Source organism: Phyllostomus discolor, chromosome 8, assembly GCF_004126475.2.
Source record: "Phyllostomus discolor isolate MPI-MPIP mPhyDis1 chromosome 8, mPhyDis1.pri.v3, whole genome shotgun sequence".
Lineage (NCBI taxonomy): Eukaryota > Metazoa > Chordata > Mammalia > Chiroptera > Phyllostomidae > Phyllostomus > Phyllostomus discolor.
Genome location: NC_040910.2, coordinates 35,333,759 through 35,356,857, shown reverse-complemented (window position 1 = coordinate 35,356,857; position 23,099 = coordinate 35,333,759). Strand labels below are relative to the sequence as shown.

Here is a 23,099-nt window from a genome sequence, read left to right as displayed (position 1 = left end):
GATTAGTGACATATTCTAGAAATATGTAGATTAAACTGACAGGACTTTGAATAGGGAAATAAAAGACTGTTGGGTAACTTCAAGGTCTGGATTTACAGTCTTCAAGGAGGGCATTGTCATTTACTGAACTAGGACAGTTGTTTTTATTTGGCTTGTTTAGGATCAGGAGATTGGGGAGGGGGGAACATTCATTCCCTTTGGACCTGTTTGAGTTTCATGAGCTGTTGAATATTTATGTCTGGAGCTCAGAAGAAGGATCTGAGATGAAGAAATAAGTTTGTGAGGTCTCACTACCATTTTATAGTGAACCACTGCTATCCCTACCCCACACAGAGCTGCTTTTCCTTCATGGCAACTTATTTTCTAACATACTATATCATATGATATATACATGTATCAGGTATTGCCCATGTTTATTGTATGTTATTTATAACCTCCCCCAAGCCCCGAAAGGGAAGCTACAGGAGGGTGAGACTTTTTTCTTTTCACTGTGCTTTCCATATGGAGATCAGTGCCTGGCACCTAGTAGGCCTTCAGTAAATATTGTTGAATGTGGAAGGAAGGGAGGGAGAAGGGGAGGGAAGGGGGAGGGATAACTTGAGATAGGAAGAGGGATAGTTCATTGATTAAGAGATAGGAAGAAAGAATAGGAAGGGCACAGTTCCAGGTATATTTTGCATTTAATGGAAAGATGTTGGAGTTCTTGCCTGGTTCCGTTGCTTATTTTCTTTAAAGCTGGAGAAAAGGCCGTTATCCCACAGCAAGGGAGAGGGATGTTGTTCAGAGGACCAAGGAAACTTGGAACACCAAGGTGAAGTGTGGAAGAATGCACTAAGCAGAGAAATGTAGGGTTATTATTCCCTTGTGTGAAGGGCTCCTTTGAGATCTGTAAAGATGAGTTAATAATGGAACCAGTTTGCCCTTTCGGAGAACTTTCTCTCGTAGTTGCGTGTCTGCTCAGGTGCAGTCATGAATGGTGAAGGTGGGTAATAATAGGGAATATGAGTTATTAATTTCAGTGGAAAAGCATTTTAAGTATATTTTATTGATTGTACTATTACAGTTGTCCCATTTTTTTCTTCCCTTAATTCCCTTTCTGTTCTGTACCTCCCCTCCCACCAGCATCCCCCACTCTTAGTTCATGTCCATAGGTCCTACATATAAATTCTTTGGCTTCTCCATTTCCTTTTGAATGAGTATCAGGGTCCAAGATTTTGCCTTGGCAGTGGATGGCTAAAGTGGTGTGAAGAATTTCACTGGAGATGACCCGAGGACACGCTGTTGGGAAAGTAGTTCTCTTGGATTTGAAATTTATTATGATGACAGGGCTTAGTGGAAGGAGGCTGTAAGCTGGGTGCCGAAGTCTTAGGCAAATGAGGAGAGAACAAGCAGGAGTTTAGGAAAAGGACAGCAGTGAGGAGAGTGCCTGACGTCAAAGAAGTGGGTTTTGCTTGTGTTTTAATGTTGTGGTAGAAGAGTAGTTTCTGGAGGTTACCCTGAGACCAGGGAAACCCATTTTCCCCTCCTAGCCCTGAGGTGACTAGCACGCGAGGAAAAAACCCAACAAAAATAAAACACATAAAAGCAGTCACCATGGGAGTAGGTTACAAGGAAGTATTGTACTCTAGGGAGAGCTGACTCTGTGTTAAAGTAAAGAGATAGAATTAGAAAAGTGGGAAGGTAAAATTGCCTTATTATTGCTGAGGACAATGTCAGAGGCACATGGAATGGTTTAGGAGGTGGGGAGACTGAATTGGCAGGAAAGTACAGGGCGTTCTGGGCACGATAGATCTTTAACAACACAAGGAAAGGTACTGTGGTCTTAGTTTCAGCTGCCTTTTACAAAAAAATTAAAATGGAATTCACATAACAAAAATTGACCATTTTAAAATGTACAATTCAATGGCATTTAGTGTGTTCACAGTGTTGCACAGTCATCACCTCCGTCTAGTTCCAAGGCATTTCCTTTATCCCCAGAGGACCCCCCCTACCCATTAAGCAGTCACTCTTCGCTCCTCCATCCCGTATCAGCAACCTGTTTGAGGGTGATGGGCACTGGGCCGAATGGCAGAGAAACATGTCTCTCTTTGCTAGGTGATGGTGGACTTAAAATACACTTGTTGGAGTGTGTGATAAAGACTGTAGAAACTGGATGTGCTGCTGTTGCATCAAACTCACATATTTCTGAAGCCAGGCTCTTGATTACTAAAACCAGCTCCTCTCCACCTGAACTTATATAATTTCTCTCAATTATGCCATCAATCTAGTAACTGAAGTATAAGCCCTGGCAGCCTTTTTACTTTCTTCCACAGTTACCACCATAGTCTTACAAATTTCTTCTGTCCTTTCTGTTCCCACTGCATTTTAGCCTGGGTCATTTTGGCCTGGGTCCTTATTAACTTACACCTGAACTTCCATTACAATTCTCTGTGCCTCCGGTTTCTTTATCCTCTAAATGACAGAGTACTCCATCCTGGACACTGCTGCCAGATATTCATAACCCGACACTCAGGGCCTTCTGTAATCCACCCTTTCTTAGACAGTCGTTGTGGGGATCAAATGAGGTAAGTGACATATTGTACAAATATCAAGTATTGCTATAGTTATTAGACTTCATCCTTTTTCCTCACTTTTCCTTGAGCACACCTTGTATTTTTTCCTTCCATTATTGTCTTTTTTACAGAAGCCCATTTCCCTCTTTCCACTTACATAATTCATGCCTTCTTTATGAAGTCTTTATTTATTTGAGTCTTAGTGATCATTCACTTTTTGAATCAGTTGTAACATATATTATTTGTACCAATCATTTGGCATTAGGCTGTTTTGCCTTAAGTTATTGTTTGCTTTTAACTGTATTTTAATTATCTTGACAATTAGGTTGTAAATTTTGAGGGTAAGGAACATGTATTTATATTCACTACCTATGTGGGTATTCTGAATATAAATTATTGACAAATGATTTATGATTATGATATAATACAGTATTGAGAGAGTCACCAGAAATCCTTTCAGGAAATATTTAGCTACCCTTTTTCCTGAGCCCCTTTTTTTGTTTGTTTGGTTTTTAGTAGTACATTGATTTTCAGCATGCATGGTAATTTTAACTAAAAGGAATTTTTTCCATTGAACTTAGTATTAATTTATACGTCTCATTTTAGGTGAGGAGATTTAAAGCTAGTTAGATTAGTTTTCAATATCAAATGTGTTCCATATGATTAAAAATGAAAATGCAGGAAGTTATACAGTGACAGAAGGTCTCTAAATTTGTCCCTCACCTACCAAGCTCCTTCCTATACCCTTTGTGTCTAACACTAATTTTAGATTGTTGCATCTCCTGACCGAATTTCTCTACATAAATGCATACTCTTACTTTCACTTCGTTTTTTGACAAAGGTAGCACATTATATATGCTTTCTTCATCTTATTTGACAATTATGTAGTGGAAAAATTTCCATACCTGTACATAGAAAATTTCCTCGTTCTTATTTACATTTGCAGAGCACTGCATTGTATGGACTCATTACACGTTGTTTTAAGTAGCCCTGTTTTGCTCATTCCATTCAAATTTGACTAGGATGACAATAACATCACTTTCTCTTATAATTGTGCTTTTAATTACCTAAAAGAGCCATCATCAAGGTGATACCAATAGAGGAAATAACAATGACCATCAATGTTGTGTTTTTATGCAGTTGGCATAGCAGATTTAAATGAAATTTCAAGAAAAATCGTGTGTTGAATGCCTGCCAAGTACTGTAGAAGTGTTTATTCTCAGAAGTTACAACTTTTTAAAAAATTTTTATTGACTTTAGAGAGAGGAAGGAAGGGAGGAAAAGAGAGAGAGAGATTGATTTGTTGCTCTACTTATTTACATATTCATTGGTTGATTCTCATATGTGCCCTGTCTGGGGATCAAACCCACAACCTTGGTGTATTGGGACAGTGCTCTCACCAACTGAGCTACCTGGCCAAAACAAAAGTTAGGACAACTTCTGAGAAATGGAAATCTTTGAATCTGAAAAAAAAAGAAAAAAATCTTTGAATCTGTCATATGTGTCTAAAATATTAATTTCTCTTTTCTCTAGTGAAAAATAACAAGTTTTGTTGAGCATATTAAGTGGAGACTGTTTCATGATTGCGTCAGGAAATTGGTGTGAATTTAGTCATGAGAAACTCTAAAACAAGAAGGGTAGTGAATCCCCAACTGGGTCCAAGTAATTAAAAGCTCCTAATAACCAGTATTGTTTTGAATGGCAAGGGCATGGTGTGCAAGATGTGGAGAAAAGCAGTTTTTAGTTGTGTCTCAGGCATTCCAACTGAGAAGATCTCGAATTTGAAGTAGCTCTGTGTTGTTGGTGTATAAACCAAGTTTAAACAAACTGCAGAGAGAGGGAAACCAGAAGTAGAAAAAGAAGGAAGGATGAAAGAGAACTAAGATGGACACAGAGGTGACCCCCCAAAATATTGAGGGTGGGCTAAAGCAGCAAACTGAGAGGAAAATTCAGATAAACTAGGAATCATTGGGAAAGGGGAAGCAAACTGAAAAAGAATTTTCAAAGGGGTATCCAGGAATTAATATAGATTTTGCCTATTTCTGAAAATATGCACAGTAGCAAGTACCTAAATATTTAAATGGTCTAGTTTACAACATTCTTACTAAATGAAAGTATATTGACATAGTGTAGAAGGATAGCCAGTGATCAGTATTGCTACCATGGAATATTGTTTTCAAGTTAACTTTTAAGTAACCAAGTAAATTGTCAATTTACTGTAAATAATTGTTAATGAGATCACATGAAAAACTTGAAATGATAACTAAATTTTTTTACTGAGCATTGAACCCTGGGTAATTGTATTTGGCTTAGCTACTTATAGTCTCCCTTCACTTTTTACTTGAGTAATTTCATATATTTGCATGTAATGATGATTACATTTTTGTGTTCAAAGTAGTAAGTTTCGTTTACTGAGTGAATACCTATGTACCTAGATTCCATTCTTCATCCAGCTGCTAATTTGCCTGCCAAAAGCTATGTAATTATGTGAAATTTTATGCATGCACTTATTTGGCCATTAAGTAATACTGAGTTCCACTTTGTGATAAGTACTGTAGTAAGATACAGAAAGTAAATACAGCTCTTGTGCTGCCCTGTGAACTTAACACAGAGCTTAGAAGTCCAGGATGTTACATTCCAGACAACCCTTGAGATTATCAAAAATTACTTCAGGTTGCAGCATGAAATTTCTTCCCACCTGGAAGTGTTGTATATAGCACATAGTGTTATAAAAATTACACAGTGCAACTTCAGATGTGCCAATGCCATCTTTATAGCAGAGTTGTTCATTGTTTTCTACCTCTAATTGTTGTCACATTTAGTATATCCCCATGAGAATGGAACATCTCTCATTACAGAACCCATCTGCCTCTCCTTTCATGATACAATAATGATATACCTGGTGTTTCCTGTGGGCATAGTAGAAATCCTTCCTAAGGGACCAAAGTCGCCTAGGCTCCCTGACCTAGGAAATGGAGTGGGTCTTCTTTCCCAGTGGTATAGGAGAGCCCCCACAGATTTAATCTTAATTCCTGACACTGGCTTTCTTTGGAGAAAGTGCCCTTTGATTATGCCACCCACCTCTTAATAAATAAACAAAAATGTGTTTTCACGTGGATTTCCTAGAGATCCTTTGACTTTGTTATTCCTGGGAGCCTTCTTCTAAAATGACCCTAAGAAGTTGAAACAGTTGCTTTGCTTTTGAGACCCAATGACTGGCAATTCAGACTCTAGTTTCAAGTAAGGCATGTACCAGGAAATTTGTTTGTTTTTTAATGTAAGTATAGTTGGTATACAATATAGTGATTTGACATTTATATAACTTACAGTGTGATCAGCACACTAACTCTAGTAACTATCTGTCACTGTGCAAAGTTAACCCAGTATTACTGACTATATTCTGCTTCACATTTTCCAGCTGTGCTCCAACCCCCTTCTCTCTGGCTTCCATTAGCTTGATCTCTGTTTTTCTGATTCCGGTTCATTTTGTTTTGTTTGTTTGTTTGTTTGTTTGTTTTTAGATTCCACATATAAGTGAGATCATACAGTATTTGTCTTCCTCTGCCTGGCTTATTTCACTTAGCATAACCCCCTCTAGGTCTATTCATGCTGTTACAAATGGCAAGCCTTCATTCTTTTTTATTGCTGAGTGATATTCCATCATGCACCCCCCCTCCCCCAGTCTCTTTACTATTCATGTATGGATGGAATCAGTGGATACCTAGGTTGCTTCCATGTCTTAGCTGTTATGGACATTTTTTGCTTTTTTTTTTTAATGGCTAATCTAGTTGTCATTACCTAATGAAGGCACATCCTTCTTATTAAAAAAAAAGTAATGTTGGCATATAATTGTGATCTCTCTAATTATTGGGATCTGTATGCACTATTTTTTGATTGAAAGATTGGATATTATTGAGACATTTGGATTTAATGACTTTTTAAAATGAGCTTATTGTCAGCAATGTCATTTTCATGTGAAACGAGTTTACACATCATTAGAGACACCATTCAGAATTACAAAATATATGTATGTGCAAAAATCAGTTTAAGAGTAATGTATAGATTAGTTTCCTAACAGTCACAGATCTAACATTAAAACAGCAGTGTATAAATACAAAAAAATTAATGCTTTTACTCTTTAAGATTAGCACCTGACCTATAACTAACCTGGTTTTTGTTGTTTGTTACTCATTTGCACTTGTTCAGTAATCCTAAAGCATTTGGGACTCATGGTAACAATCAGAGTTGAAGGGGAGCACTGAAACGTGGTGACAGTCAGTCAAGCACCAAACCAGAAAGCCACAGTAGCCCTGTGACTCTTGCACATCCTGGTATTTATTAATCAGCTAGTAGTGAGGGTGCGCTCCTTTGATCTGACCTTGATTTGTAGGTTCCGCCTTTGTGTCAAGACCTGTCAGTATACTTTAAATTACTGAAATGTTCAAGTGACTGTTTTACCTAATGGGGTATCAGTATTCTGTTGCTTTCTTCAAAATTTTTACAAAAAAACAGTGTCTATATACAGTTTTGTAGTCTCCTTATCATGAAATTTTCCATGTCATTAGGTATTAATTTCCAAAATTTTTTCTTAAGAGTGTATACTAATGAATTCTCTGTGTCATAGTGTATTTATCTATTGTAGGACATGTGAGTTTCCAGTATTTCATTATTCTAAGTATTATCGTAGCTGAGTATTTGCACATACCTATATGTATAGAGATATTCCAAATTTGAAAGTCTTATATAAATATATAATCTTTTAAAATATTTGCTCCCAAATTTGAAAGTCTTACATAAATATATAACCTTTTGAAATATTTGCTCTACTGCTACCTTTACATATATATTTATATGTATATATGTAAACTGCTTTGGTATGTCATCCAGTATAGATTTCAGTAAAAGTAATTGATTATCTTATGTCAGAGGGATAATTTAAAATGCCCCAAAATTTAAAAATAAAAATGAGAAGAAAAAAACCAAAATAATAAAACAAACAAAAAAGAATAAAATGCCACAAAATTATATGAGCCATACATGTAATGTCACTGAGGACTAGAGTATTCAGGAAAGGAAATATCAGTATTTGTGATTGGGCCTTTGTATAATCACTTACTGTTTTTTTGGCTAGTCAGTTGGTCTCTCTTTTTTCCTACTTTCAGAGCTCTGATTTTTTTTTTTTGTATTGTGTAGGTTGGTGTATCTGCATATCACCCATTCTATAGCTTTAAACAAAATAAGCCATTATTTCTTATTGAGGATGGAAAATTTTGGGGGGGCTTCAGGTTCTTTGATAAAGATCATTGTTCTTCTCAATTATCTTATTCTAAAGCTACCTTTTCTTCCCACTTATATGAAATAGTAAATATCCTTGTAGTTTAAGCCATTTTGAATGGTACTGCCTATTACTGGCTCCTGAAAGCATATTGGTACAGTTTTAAGAGGTGGAATTGGTTTTGAAAAGGTGAAAAATTCTGCTTGCAACATTTCTAGTGGGAGAAATCGCATAAGCAAAAGTGAGGTGATGTTCAAGGATTTATTAGACTGATGGACATGCATAAGTTTCTCATGCCTTCCTCCAAAAAAGGGAGAGTTACCATGTCAGACTCTGTTTGCAACAAAAGTGAAATCTAATTTCTAAAGAACCCTTTAGGACTCTAGGGGTATCTTACTTTCATTTTCTGCAGAAAGCTTGAAACTTGGCTTTTAAATTTAAGTTGTGTTCCCAGTTCTCCTAGGAAGAAAATTGCAGTCTCCACTCTGTCATAGGAGCTAATTAGGAAACACCAGTTTGGTGTCAGGTGCTCACACGTAGCCCTGGCCTGTAGCATAGTGTGGGGGCTGTGCTGGCACATACTCTATATAGTTAAGGGTGACAACTTATTAATATCTAATACTTTTTGTCTTGTGACTTTCAAAATTCTCAGTTTTCCATTAATAGGGAGCTTGACCTTTTTCATCCTTTCACCAGTGAGAATGGGTTGAGAGTCCCAAACTAATACCTTTTCTTTATGTAATTCATTCATTAAGAAAACAAGCATTTAAGCACCTGCTATGTGCCAGACACTTTTTAAGGTCTGGGTATACAACTGTGAAATAGTCCTTACTTTGAGAAATGTGGGAGGACAGCTATATAAATACACAGGTAAATAATTTTAGATGACAAATTCTAGAAGAATGTAAGTCAAGGTTATGATAATGAATAGTATTTTAAATTGGTTGGCCAAGAAAGGTCTCTGAGGTGACATTTGAATTAGCACCTGAATACGAAATCACCTGTGAAAAGAACATGTTAGGCTGAGTGCAGTCAAAGACTAAACAGTAATAAGCAGAGGGCATTACAGGATCAAAAAGAAGGAACTGCCCTGTGTTTAGGACATGGGGAGTGAAGGGCAGAGGCCAGCTCTTGTAAGGCAGTGTAGGTCATGATAAGGAATTTAAATTTTATTCTATGTACACTGGGAAGCCTCTTCAGGATTTTAAGTAGGGGATGTGACATGGTTTGAATTAGAATTTTAAAAGATCACTCTATCATTGAGAATAGATTGTAAGCTCTGTTTTCTAAAGGGAACAGAGATTAGCAGACACTGAGACAATGTAAAGCTAATGTATAAATTATGGAAGCTCTTATTTAGGTTTTTCTACCTCATACTCCTTTTTATTTTTATTCTTTTTACTGTGGTTTTTAAAGAGTATGTTTAGCAGTATTTCAATTGACTTTAATTCTCTTATGTTTTCCCCTTATTCTCAGGTCCTTAAATGGGAAAATCTTTTCATCGGTTTTTCTATCAGTACTCAGCAGTTTAAGTTAATTACAGACTAACTAGCCACTTCAAAACTTAGTAACTAAAAACAATCAGGATTTGTTATTTCTCATGATTTTAAGGTTTGGTCGGGTTGCTCCTCTGTTGGTTTTGCCTGGGCTTATTCATGTGGCTCTGTTAGGTGGAGCTAGGCTGAAAGTCCAAGATGGCCTTACCTGCATATCTGACTTGGCGTGGCTTGGTTCTCCTCTGTATGGCTTCTCAACTTCGGTACTCTAGATCATCTTCTTCACAGGGTAATCTCAGGGCAGCTCTCCAGGAAAATGACAAGCAGAAGTTACCAGAGACTCAGGGTTCAGTTTTGGAAGCTGTATAACCTCACTTTCATCACAGTCTTCTGGCAAAAAAAATTCCTAGTCCAGTCAGATTCCAGTCCTCTCTCTTGCTAGGAATCAGGGCAAAGTCACCTTACAGAGAAGCAATTATTATGACCATCCATGAAAGTAATCTACCACAGTCTGCTCTCTAGCTGCTATAATTTATGTTTCTGTAACATGCAAGATATATTCATTCTCCAAATTTCTAAAAGTCTTACCTGATTGCAGCCTTACTCTCCAACTCCAGGATCTCTTGATCTGCTTCAGGTCCAGATGTGAATAAGCTCCTCAAGCTCAGTTTCTCCGGTGCAGGAACTCGTGATTCAGAGAGCTATGAACTAAAAAGGGTATCAAACCAAATTTTTTTTAAGGTAAGTTTCTAGCTTAAAAAACTAGGTAAGGATGAGCAAATTAAGCCCAAAAGAAGCAGAAGGAAAGAAATAATCAAGAATGATAATCAATGAAATAGGAAAGAAACAAGAAAATTAATGAAGCTAGTAACCGGTTCTTTGAAAGGATCCATAAAATTGATAGACCTCTAGACAGATTAAACAAGACAGAAAGAAAAGACAAAACTAGCAGTTATCTGAAATATAAAATATCACTGCAGACCTTAGAAACATTAAAATAGAAATAGACTATTAACTTGTGACAACTTAATGAACAACTTTGTGCCAGGACATTTGAAACTTAGATAATCAGATTCTTTGTTGGACACAAACTGTTAAAGCTCACACAGGTAAAAATAGATAACCAGAAAACACCCATGTCTATTAAAGAAATTAGATTTGTAGTTAAAAACCTCCCCACAAAGGAAACTCCAAGTCCAGTAGCACCACAGTGAATTCTCCCTAACATTTAAGGAAGAAATAGTGCCAATTCCACATAAGCTCTTTCAGAAAATAGAAGAGGAACACTTTTCAATTCATTTTATGCCAGTATTACTCTGATACCAACTTAAATAAGACAAAACATTACAGGAAAAGAAATCTATAAACCAGTATCTCTCAGGAATATATACAGAGTTTCTTATTAAAATATTAGGAAATGATAAAGTAACAAATTGGATCTAGCAATATGATAAAATGTTTACATCATGACTAATGTAATGTCAAAAAATGTAAAATGTTGGTTTAACATTCTAAAATCAATGTGATTCACTATCACATTGAAAGAAACAATAATCATTTACTGAAAAATGGAAAGAAAAACTACAGTCAATTCAATAGATGCTGAAAAAACACCATGATTTAACACTTCTGTTAAATGATGTACTGGTGCTGCTAGCCCATGTAGTGTGGTAGGAAAATAAGTAAAAGGGATGTAGACTGAAAAAAAAAAAAGCAAAACTGTCATTATTCACAGAATGCCTGATTGTGTTTGTAGAAAATCCCAAAGAGTCTTTTTTTTAAATCCCCTGGAACTTACTAAGTCAGCTTATTTAGCAAAATCACAGGATATATGGTTAATATACCAAAATCATTTTTAGTTCTGTATACTCTTATGTATGTTGTACTAGTCGTGAACAACTGGAAAGTGGAAGTGTAATAACAGTGGAAAAGTGGAAGTGTAGTACAATAACATCACAAACTGAAATACTTAAGAATAATAAATGTCTACAAGACCTGATGCTGAAAACCACAAAACACTGCTGATGTAAATTATAGAAGACCTAACTAAATGGACATGTTACTATGTTCATGAATCAGAAGACTCATTAATTTAAAATTTTCAGCTCTCCCCAAATTGATCCATAGAGTCAATACAATCTCAGTCAAAACCTTTGGAGGTTTTTTTGTGGAACTTGATAAGTGTAGTCTATAATTTATATGGAAATTAAGAAGACCTAAAACAACCCATTAAAAAAAAACTGGAGGAATTGCACTACTTGATTTTAAGATTTATCATAAAATTGTAGTAATCAGGACTGTGTGGTATTAGCATAAGGATATATCACTTTGTGGAACAGAACATAGTCTAGAAGGACCTACACATTTATGGTCATTGATTTTTGACTAAGGTTCCAAGGCAACTCACTGAGCAAAAGGTGCTGAAGGAATTGTATATTCATATGTGGCAGGGTAGGGGAAGGATGGGAACTTGCCCCTTATCATATCCAGAAGTTAATGTGAATGGATTATAGCCCTAAACCTAAGCACTAAAACATATTATAAAACTTACAGAAGAAAATGTGACTTTACTAAGGCAAAGTTTCTTGGAGAAAACCCATGAAAAAGCATGAATGATCAATTTTAATATTGATAAATTTCACCTCATCAAAATTAAAAACTTTATTTCTTTGAAAGACATGGTTAAAAAGCAGTAAGTTCATTACACACAGACATGCATCCTGAGATGGGTGTAATTTGTAGCTTTATTTTGTGGTCCATCATTCCAGCATAGTGTAGAAGAAGGGAGACTGAGTTTAGAGTCAGGACCTTCTATGTAATGCTAACTCTGGCAGTTGTCAAATGTACTGTTTACTGAATTACTTAGTGTTTTGTTACATCTTCTGAGCCATGGTTTTCTCTTTTTTTATGAAATAACAATATTTATACCTCCCATATAGGATTGCAATGATGGTCAAATAAAAAATAGATATGAAAAATTATAGAGTATAATTGCTCTTCTAACTTAATGTCTCATCATTATCATCATCAGTTTTTTTTATTATAAGTCCTTAATACTTAATTTCTCTGCTTGAAGAAAGGACCTCTTTTTCACATAACCAACTATAATTTTCTTTGAGACACTAAAATTTTTTAAAATTATACTTTATTGATTATGCTATTATAGTTGTCTCAACTTTTCCTCCTTTGTCCCCCGTCCACCCAGTATCCCCCACTGTGTCAGGCAATCCCCACATCCTTGTTCATGTCCGTGGGTCATGCATGTAAGTTCTTTGGCTACTCCATTTCCTATACTGTACTTTATATCCCCATGGCTATTCTGTGACTACCAATTTGTACTTCTTAATCCCTCACCTCTTCGTCCATTTTCCCACACCCTCCTTGCATCTGGTAACCATCAAAATGCTCTCCATATCCATGATTCTGTCTCTCTCCTTGTTTGCATACTTTGTTTTTTAGATTCAATTGTTGATCATGTATTTTTTGCCATTTTATTGTTCATAATTTTAATCTTTTTCTTAAATAGGTTCCTTACACATTTCATATAATGATGATGATGAACTCCTTTAGTTTTTTTTTTTTTTTTTTTTTTGTCTGGGACGCTCTTTATCTGCCCTTTGATTCTCAACGATATCTTTGCTGAGGAGAGCAGTCTTGGCTGTAGGTCCCTGCTTTTCACGACTTTGAATATTTCTTGACGATCTCTTCTAGCCTGCAAAGTTTCTTTTGAGAAATCAGCTGATAGTGTTATGGGAACTCCCCTATAGGTAACTAACTTCTTTTCTCTTGCTGTGTTTAAGATTCTCTCTTTATTTTTAACCTTTGGCATTTTAATTATGATGTGTCTTGGAGTGGGCCTCTTTGCCTCCATCTTGTTTGGAACTCTCTGTGCTTTCCAAACTTGCATGTCTATTCCCTTCACCAAATTAGGGAAGTTTTCTTTCATTACTTTTATCAAATAGATTTCCAATTCCTTGCTCTTTCTCTTCTCCTTCTGGCACCCCTACGATGTGAATGTTGGACCTCTTGAAGTTGTCCCAGAAGCTGCTTATTCTTTCCCCACTTTTTGGATTCCTTTTTCTTCTTGTTGTTCTGATTGGTTGTTTTTTTTTCCTTATGTTCCAAATTATTGATTTGATTCTCAGCTTCATCTGCTGTACTATTGTTTCCCTGTAAATTGTTCTTCATTTCAATTAGTGTATCCTTCGTTTCTGATTGGATCTTTTTTATGCTGTTGAGGTCCTCACTAAGTTCCTTGAACGTTCTTATAACCAGTGTTTTGAATTCTGCATCTGATAGGTTGCTTATCTCCATTTGTTTAGCTCTTTTTCTGGAGTTTTGATCTACTCTTTCATTTGGGCCTTGTTTCTTTGCCTCCTCATTTTGGCAGCCTCCCTGCATTTGTTTCTATGTATTAGGTAGAGCTGCTTTGACTACGTGTCTTGGTAGTGTGGCCTAATGTAGTAGGTGTCCTGTAGGGTCCAGTGTCAGCCTCCCCTATCATCCAAGCTGGCTACTTGAGGTGCGCCATTCTTGTGGGCTGAGCACACCATCCTCTTTAAATTGAGCTGTGGTTGCTGTTGGCAAATCATTGGAGGTATTTATTTACCCAGGCCAGCCAGCTGCAAGGACTGGCTGTGACCACAGACCACCGATCTTCACCCTCTGTGGAGGATAAGCTGTGCAGAGGCAGGGTGGTGGTCTGTAGCTGTCCACTGGGTGTGATGGCCCTGGGGGTTCCCAGGTAGTGTAGGCCAAGGTCAGCCCCCACCTGTGTTTTGCCCAGGGCCACCCTGCCTGAGCTGTAAAGCAGTCTGAGAGGGCTGCTACTTGTGCTGGGCTTGGAGATTCCCAGCCAAAGCCAGGCTGTGAACAAGGCTGGGTGCTGCTGCTAGTGCTGGGCCTGGGGCCACTTAACAATGAGTATGGGGGCTGAGGCCTCACCAAGGATTTTTGAGAAGTTGTGAAACATAAGCCAAGACCTGCCATTCATATAGAAAAGTCAGTTTGGGTGGGCCTGTGAGTTGGATGGGACAGAGTCTCAGGGCATCTCCAGGGAGGGGCCAACAGTGTTAGGCAGGTTGGTAGAGTCTCAGATATGGCACCCTCCTGCTGGCTCTATGGCTGTGTGGTAGGATGGCTCTGCTTGCCTTTCTGTCTAGGAGAAAGCTGTCTCCCAGCTCTGCCTTGATGCCAGACACTTCAGTTTCTCCCTGAATGCCTTTGCTTCCTTTCAAGCTGCTACCTTGGTCCTGGAGCTCAGAAGGAGTGAGTCTGAGTAAGTCCGTGTGTGGATTCTTTAAGGGGAACTGCTTGGGACTCCAGAGGTTTCTTCCACCAACTCAATCCCCACTGGTTTTTGCAGCCAGAAGTTACAGGGATTTATCTTTCTGGTACTGGAACCCTGGGCTGGAGCCTGTTGTGGGGCTGGGACTCCTTGCTCCTGAGATATCCCTTCTGAATTTGTATCCACTACACATGGATGTGGGACCAGCCTGTTCCATGTCTCTGCCCCTCCTGCCAGTCTGGGTGCATGTGGTTTCTTTAATTCTGTAGTTGTCAAGACCTCTATTTGTCTCAATTTCTGATGGTTTTGAGTGATGGTGGTTCTAAATTTTAGTTGTAATTTTTCTGTGGTTGTGTGAGGAGGTGAGCTGTGTTTATGCCGCCATCTTGACTGGAAGTTTCTAAAAAAATCTTATTGTTTCAATAGATACGTGAACAGATCTATAGACTCCAGTTTATCCTTCTGATCCTTGTTGACTATAGAAATAAGTTAGTATAGTCACTTTTTTTTTTCATTTTTTCTTAAGGCAATAACTGCTCATGTTACTTTTGTTATATTGTCTATAATTTTATGCCAAGCCAATTTTTTAAATCAGCATTACTCTGAGAAGCAATTAAAAAAAATTCTCAAGAGGTATAGAGATCATAAGTAATAATAATGTATTATTATATGAATAGATACCATAACACTCTAAAGATATACTGTGTGTTATATATTGGAAATATGATAGTAATAGAACTCATTGGTTATCAGTGTACTTTTACCTGGAAACTTCCTCCATGTATTCTTTTTAGTGTAGCAAGATTCAGCTGTACACTAAAACATATAATCCACTGTGAGAAAGGAAAGATAGTTAAGTGGTTCCCAAGAACATATTAGGCACTTTGAGCTAAAAAGAATGACTTCATAGCAAATGAGAAAAACTCTATTGCTTTATAAAAGCACTTGTCTTTGGCACAGAGAAAATTAGTTTTGGTGTTTTTTTTTTTTAACATCTGAAAGTTAGATTGTACAGACTTATCTATGACTCATCCTTTATGAATGTAAGCTGTATTACAGAGGTTAAGAACCTTTTTTCTATTAAAGACCACTCAGTCAGAGGGTTAAAAAGTAACAGCAACCAAAGCTACTTTAAAGAAAAACCCCAAATTAAAGGATTTGTGGGCAAGAAAAATAGAAAACATTATCATTATGTTTTCGGTCATCCTGACTCTCTCACTGAGGCCAGGTGAGAGAGAGACAAGAGGAAGGATATAAAATTGGTAGTGAGGGTGGTATAGCTGAGATGGTAAAGCAGATTTACAAATGGTTCTGAGAGCTTTGGAAGTGGGTATCGGTATTTCTCTATAGATATCTTAAGTCCTCTGAATTGTCGTAATAAGTTATTACTGTTTGTTATCCATACTCTTTGAAATTCTTTTTATTTTTCTTATTGGCACTTAATTATTCTAAACCTTGGTTCTTTCTAAAGGGAAAACTATTACTTACATCATGTAGGGTCCTCCATGTGTTAGAATAGCATGGATTTCCAGAGTGATCAAGAATTTTATTGAAGACAATCTGGGAGAAAACTGAAAAATTACTTAAAAATCAGAAAGTGCTGTTTGAAGGTGAAGCATGACACTTGTATTTGTTGCTGCTTATTAGTTTTATCTTGTCTCCTCCTCACCCCCTTTCCCTGCTTTGGGCCCCTTATCCACATTTTTTTTTATACCTCAGTTACTAGGTCTCATCAGGGGTGATTCATTTTAGTCTCTCTCTTTTCTCTGTCATTTTCTCCTTTCAGTATCTGAGAAAACCACCTGCCTATTATATTACCCTCATTCAAATAAAGCCAGGATAATTGACTTTTGCCTGAAATTATCATAGTAGAGTCCTTACGTATCTGGCATCCTACGCTTAGTCATTTCCCTATGTTTCAGATAAACTTGGGTATGTGTTCCACATCCCAATAATCATGAATCTATAATGTTAAAAAGGAAAGAGCAGTGTTGAAATGTGACCTCGCCCAAATCAACGTTATTCAGCTGGCTTTCCTTATCTGCAAAATTAAGACAATTAATGTGTACTCTTGAACCTAGTAGAATTTGTTGGGAGTATAAAATTAAACAAAGCTTTGTCAGTTGTAAGACCTCTGCAACTTCAAGATATTATGGGGATAATATTTCTGAAGTACCACTTAGGAAAGGCTACATTAAAATAAAATAGGTTCCTGTGAAAGCAGCAAGGGGTATCTTTTCAGTCTGTTTTCTTTATCTGTCATAGCCTCTTGATCCTCTCTGTAGAAATTCCATCCACCTCTAAAAGCCCAGAGCAGATGTCACCACCTTCATAAATTCTTTTGTTATGCCCTAAATTGAAAAGTGATATAATTCCCTAGAATTTAGATAATTTAGCAACTTTTTAATAGACATAGCAGTTTCCTTATTTTTGCATTCCTTTTAATCTGCCCCCTGTTCCTGAGTAAAACATCTGGATATTATAAAACGATCATTAGTCTAGGGCGTTAGTCACTCATGCCTTAATGTTGTCTAAGGTCAAGGTCGCACGGGGAATATGATGTCACCTTGGAAATTGGGGTCAGGCTTTCTTCAACCACACTGCCCTTCCTTCAAATACACTCGTGTTTTACACGGCCCCTGCCACAGTAGGCCTTTCGTACATGATGTTGCCCTCACTTAGAATTAGCAATTTCTTTCTTTCTTTGTATGATGCTGTCATCAGATCTGAGCTTTATCATGAACTCCTAAGAGTATCCTTTCCTGGCCTGTCACTAATTCCTAGTGACTCCTGTCCTAGCTCAACTTCTCCCACATATGTTCTCACAGTGCTGGGTACCCCATCATAGCACTTAACACAAGTGAAGCTTTGCCATGTATTTGTATAATTATTTAAATAATGACTCCCATTAAATGACACTCAGTGAGGGTAGAAATTGTGTATGTTCTTGGTCTCTTATTATACTCCTATTGCCTATAGTGTATATGCCTATTGCTTATAGTACTTGGACACGGTTGTCACTTAATAAGGATTGAGTCCACAAATATCACTTTGACAAATATAAGACCAGAAGTTCTGGACCATTACATGGAATCCTTTGCTTAAAACTGACTTGTATGTTTTCTCTTAACCTTTCTGTGTATTTTTTGTTACCTAAAACTGAATGAAACTTGTCCTACTGCCTTACCGGGTGTTGTGAACATCAAATGAGAAATGTGAAGGTACTTTGAAAAGTATGAAGTTGTATTCAAATATAAAACTACATTAAAAAGCTAGTCATATAAGAGGAAAAGACTGCCATATATATAAAGTTCAGTTGATCCTTGAACCACACAAGGATTGGGGCGCTGACCCACGCACAGCTGAAAATCTGTGTATAATTTTTTATTCCCCCAAAACTTAACTACTAATAGTCTAATGTTGACCAGAATCCTTACCAGTAACATAAACAGTTGACTACCACATATTTTGTACATTACATGTATAATATACTGTATTCTTAAAGTAAGTTTAGGAAAGGAAAATGTTAAAATCATATGGAAGAGAAAATATATAGTATTTATTGAAAAATTGCATATTAGTGGACCTGCAGAGTTCAAACTCTTGTTTTTCAAGGGTGAACTGTAGCCCTGACTGATGTGACTCAGTGGATCGGGCATCATCCCATAATCTGAAAGGTTGCCAGTTTGATTCCCGGTCAGGGCACATGCGTGGACTGTGAACCAGGTCCCCAGTTTGGGGCGTGTGACAGGCAACCAATCAGTGTTTCTCTCCCTCTCTTTCTCCCTCCCTTCCCCTCTCTCTAAAAATAAATAAGTAAAATCTATTTTTTAATTAACTGTGTAATACATGGATCATTTTATTGTTATTCTATAAACAATAGGAGTTGCATTTTGAGAAGGATTTGACTTCTTATATGAGAAATTATCTCTCACTCTCCATAGTTTAAGGTAGTATGAATATAATTTATTCCACTTGTGAAAAACATGAACCAAAATTGCCGAAGACTACACTTCTAATTCATTTTATGATTCAGCAAGCCCTGTGGTTAGTACAAGCCCATTTTTCACAAATATTGTATCTATGTATTTTTATTACCCTATTTTGCTGTGTATAATGTGCTCCCATGTATAATACGCACCCATGTTCTTGGCCTAAAATTTCAGGAAAAGTCTTTTGTTTTAATTTTTTAATTCAAATTTTTATTTACATGTATTTAGATACTTTTTTTTTATATATTATAAAGGAATTTTAATATTTATTTTTGAACATATTATGGTACAAGAAATTTTATGTAACATAATTACAAAACACAAGGACATATACAAGGTGTTTCAGGTACTTTCCATGTATAACATGCATCCATATATTTCCCCTCAAAAATTTGGGCAAAAAGTATGCATCATACATGGCAAAATACAGTACTTAACACTATGTGACTGGGAGGCATAAAGGATTTAATTGTATATGTTACTGTAACTCTGGATAAAATGGGATAGGAAAACATCAGTTAAATAAGTGAATTAATATTTTTTTGTATTTTTGGAGCAGAGCAAGGTATTCTCAACTTTTAAACCTCTATATTTTGCCATTCCATAATTTTCTCCCTAGCTTATTACAGTATACTTATGTTTTCCCTTCCCTGTTTTTTGTTCCCAATTCTGCCTACCTTCACCCCTTTCATTCCTCTAATTTTTCTTCTTTTGAACTTCAGCAGTTTGAGTTGCAGGGGGAAAACCTGGCACTTAATCAAGAACATGATCTCATTGCTTTCAATGGCTTAGAAAAGAAACATTTTAAAGCAGTTGAAAGATTTTGCTTTGGAAAGTAGGTACTGCATAACTAAGTGTGTTGGTTCCCAGCAGAGCCTTGAGTAACCTCTTTCCAGCCATCCTCATGCTTTTTTCTCTTTTACATCCTGTTCAGTGAGCAATAGCCTAACTTTAAAAAAAAAAAAAAAAAAAAAGTCCAGTGAGACTTTCCTTTTGGACATTTTGGCAGAGTGTTGTTTTTCTTCTTTTACTCTCCTGCACAGTACTTTCATGTTTTTGTAGCATACTTGTTTCTACGCTTCAGCACCTATATAGAAATAGAGTAGAATGTTTAGTTCCCTCCTACTCACACAAACCCCAGCACTCTTCAGAGTTCCCTTAAGAATTTTTGGGAGTCCTCCAGTTGGATGTAACGTGTATTCAGGAACAGAAGTGAATATGCTGTCCTGGCTGGTGTGGCTCAGTGGATTGAGGGCCGGCCTGCAAACCAAAGGGTCGCCGGCTTGATTCCCAGTCTAAGGCACATGCCTGGGTTGCAGTCCAGGTCCCCAGATGGGGGTGTGTGACAGGCAGCCACACATTGATGTTTCTCTCCCTCTCTCCCTCCCATTTCCTCTCTCCAAAAATAAGTAAAATCTTTTTTTTTAAAGAAGTGAATAATCTTTTCCTACATCCTCCTTTGAAAGTCCATCCCCTTCAAGCCACTCCAGTATGGTGCGTTATCACTGCCACCGTTGCTGGGTCCAGCGCAAGGGATAGAAGTCGTGCCAGGGATGCTGTCTTTAGTGCTTTCAAAGCTGCCAGTCTTCAGGATACCCAGGAGGTGCAGGGCTGAGAATCCTGTTTCCCCTTCGCTCCCCCCATCCCTGTGTCTGCACCACACTTTGTCTCCAAGTCCCAAAGCAGCAGAGTTTGTGCTTACAGTTTCACAGTCTCTTGAAAAGGTTTCTTATCTTTTAGATCTACCCTTTTACTCCTTTTGGGCTCAAAACCAGTTCAGAGAGCTAGATGGAAAAAGACACCATATCATTTCTTCCATTGTTCTTATATCATCTCACTCTCCTGCTCACCCCCTTAATTTCCCTAGGTTCCTGCTGAAATTTCCATCATCTGTGAACTAAAAGGTAGAATATTTTCTCCTTGGAGAGGGGTCACTGGCTCACTAGTTTTGATAGTTGAAGAATTTTTAATCATAATTGGAATCAGCTCAGCCAACTTGTTATATTTTTAAAAATTATTTTAAATATGTATTTACCTGGTACAAAATTTAAAAGATACAAAAATACATCCAGCACCTCCATCCCTCAATTATCAAGTTCCCCTCCTTGAGGGAATCATTATTACCAGTTTCTTCTGTATCCATCCAGAAATACTTTATGCATGTATAAACAAATCTATATATAGTTACTATGTATTCTTCCCCACTGGCCTCCTCCTCCCCTTTCACAACTGATATAGATACTCTGCTCTCCCTTGTTCTTTTCACTTGGAGTCTTTTTCATGTTAGCACATAAGGGATTTCTCAGTTTTTATGGCTGCATTGTATAGTTAGGTTATACCATAACTTATTTGTCTAGTCCCCTTAATGGTGGACATTCAGGTTGTTTCTTATCTCTTCCTATTACAAATGCTACTGCAGAGAATAACACTGGACATATTATTTTGCTTGTGTATGGATATATATCTATGGAGTAGATTCCCAGAACTAAAATTGTTAGGTTAAAGGTTATATAATTTAGAACCTGCTACATTTTCAGCTACTAAATGATGAGGAAGTTTTGTTTTGTTTTCAATGTCTAGCTTATATTCCAAACTTCTTTTCAGTAAAGAAGCTAGCTTTATCACTGCCTCATTTTACTTGTTGATTGCTCGCATAGTGCACAGAAGACATGAAATAAGTAAGGAAAAAATGGATTTAGTTTTTGTTTTTCATGAAGACCTAAGTATAAAGAATTACTTCTCTGTCATGGAGCAAACCACAGTATATGCTGGGTGTTAAATGGTGGTTGCTACTTAGTGCCTAGAGGTAGGAGGGCCAGATGAACTGGAGGGTGCATTCCTCACACGAAAGGGGAAGTACAGGTCACCTCTCTCCAGTTGCTGGCACATGAGAGATTACAAACTCGGGTGACTCAGTGACAGATGAAATTTTCAAAATAAAAACAAAAGCCTCCATATCTATGTTTAGTCTCTTGACTTTTAAATACCTTATAGACCAAGCAAAATACATCCACAGGATTGATCCAACTCTCTAAATTTTCATTTTATGCTCTCTGCCAATTGCACATACAAAGGCATCTCCTTGGTCTGCTACTTTAACTCCGACTCCCACATGTTTTAGTTCCTCATCATCTGCTCAGCTTGATGTTGACTCCAGATGTTCCACTGATTTCTGATACTCAGTTCTGTATATCATTATCCATTTTCCTAGATCTTTGTTTGAAATTTCCTTCACCTTGATGTTTTCCAGAAAAATGAGATATAGAAAAATGAGATTCTAGTACTACATTTCTATTCATTTAGTCTTCATATCCTATGCTTTCAGCAAGGATTTTTGTGTTTTAGACTGTTAGAATTTTAACAGTCAGATACTAAAAATGTGGATGTTCATTATGTTCTCTCTATCTCTACCAGGATTCTTTCTAGATTTTGGTCATTGTTTGAAGAGGAAAGGGGAACATGATCATAGATATTGTAAGTATTAATGTAAAGCTTAGCAAGAAAGGTTTTTTCTGTCTGAATTCATTCATAGCATTCTTTGATTGTGCTTTGTTCTATGCGGTATTGGAAAATGAATTAATGGCTTGCGCCAAAGCCTACACACATTTGATTACTATTCCCATTGGATCAAAAACTCTTACCTGGTAGATCTCCACTACTCCATTTTTTTTATTCCACTTTCCCCCAGAATTTCTCAGTGGTGAGGAGTATAGAGTTGTCAGCATCACCTCGTTCCTCTCTCGTCAGAGACTTGTATTGCCCCCACCACAATCCACACAGCTTCTGGGAGATGAATATAATTCCTTCAAATGGTTAGAAACTACTGCCTGAGATGCTTTTCCTCAAATAGTCACAGTCATTTATTCGTAATTAGAGTAATTAAAAGGTTAGTTATAGACACTATAAAAAACTGAATTTTGGAAAAGAAACTTGGGACAGTGTGTCCTTGCAGTTACTGGGGGTGGGGTGGGGTGGGGAGCAAGCGTTGTCCAAGAAGTTCTTGGCTGAGAGCTCTCTGCCTAACTCTGGATTTCTGCATACTCATGAAAATACTTTCGCATCATAGTTTAGTTTTTCAGATAAACTTCCCTCCTAGAAAGCAATATTCTCAGTTCCAGCCATTACATTGTTTTCCGATACTCTCCTTAAATGAGTTTTCCCTTAGGATGTGTTTTTGAAAAATTGTTGGTTCAAACTTGCAAAAGGGCAAGGGAGCTAAACATTTCTTGGTGCCTTTTTTAAGGAGGCTTTTTTACTTTATCTTATTTAGTCCTCTTATTAACACCTTGAGGTAGATATTGTCTACAGTTCTCAGAGGAGGAAACCAGGCCTTAGCAAAATGAAGACATTCATTTAAGGTAAAACTGCTAACAAGTGGAGGAACCTGATTTTTCAAACACAAAATAGTCTTGCTTCAGATCTTTTATTCTTTGTATTATTCATTCCTACTCCCAGTTTGCATTTTAGAAAGATTATTTGGTTAACTATATGTAACAT

At 37.0% G+C, this 23,099-nt stretch overlaps 1 protein-coding gene across 1 annotated transcript in view; it reads left to right on the top strand.

The window, feature by feature from the left end:
* The window catches only part of HMBOX1 (homeobox containing 1), a 166,920-nt gene that overhangs the window by 27,438 nt on the left and 116,383 nt on the right, over positions 1-23,099 (top strand). Inside the window, 1 exon segment of the mRNA XM_028519845.2 lies at positions 22,017-22,076. The gene's annotated coding sequence lies outside the window, so the exon portion shown is untranslated.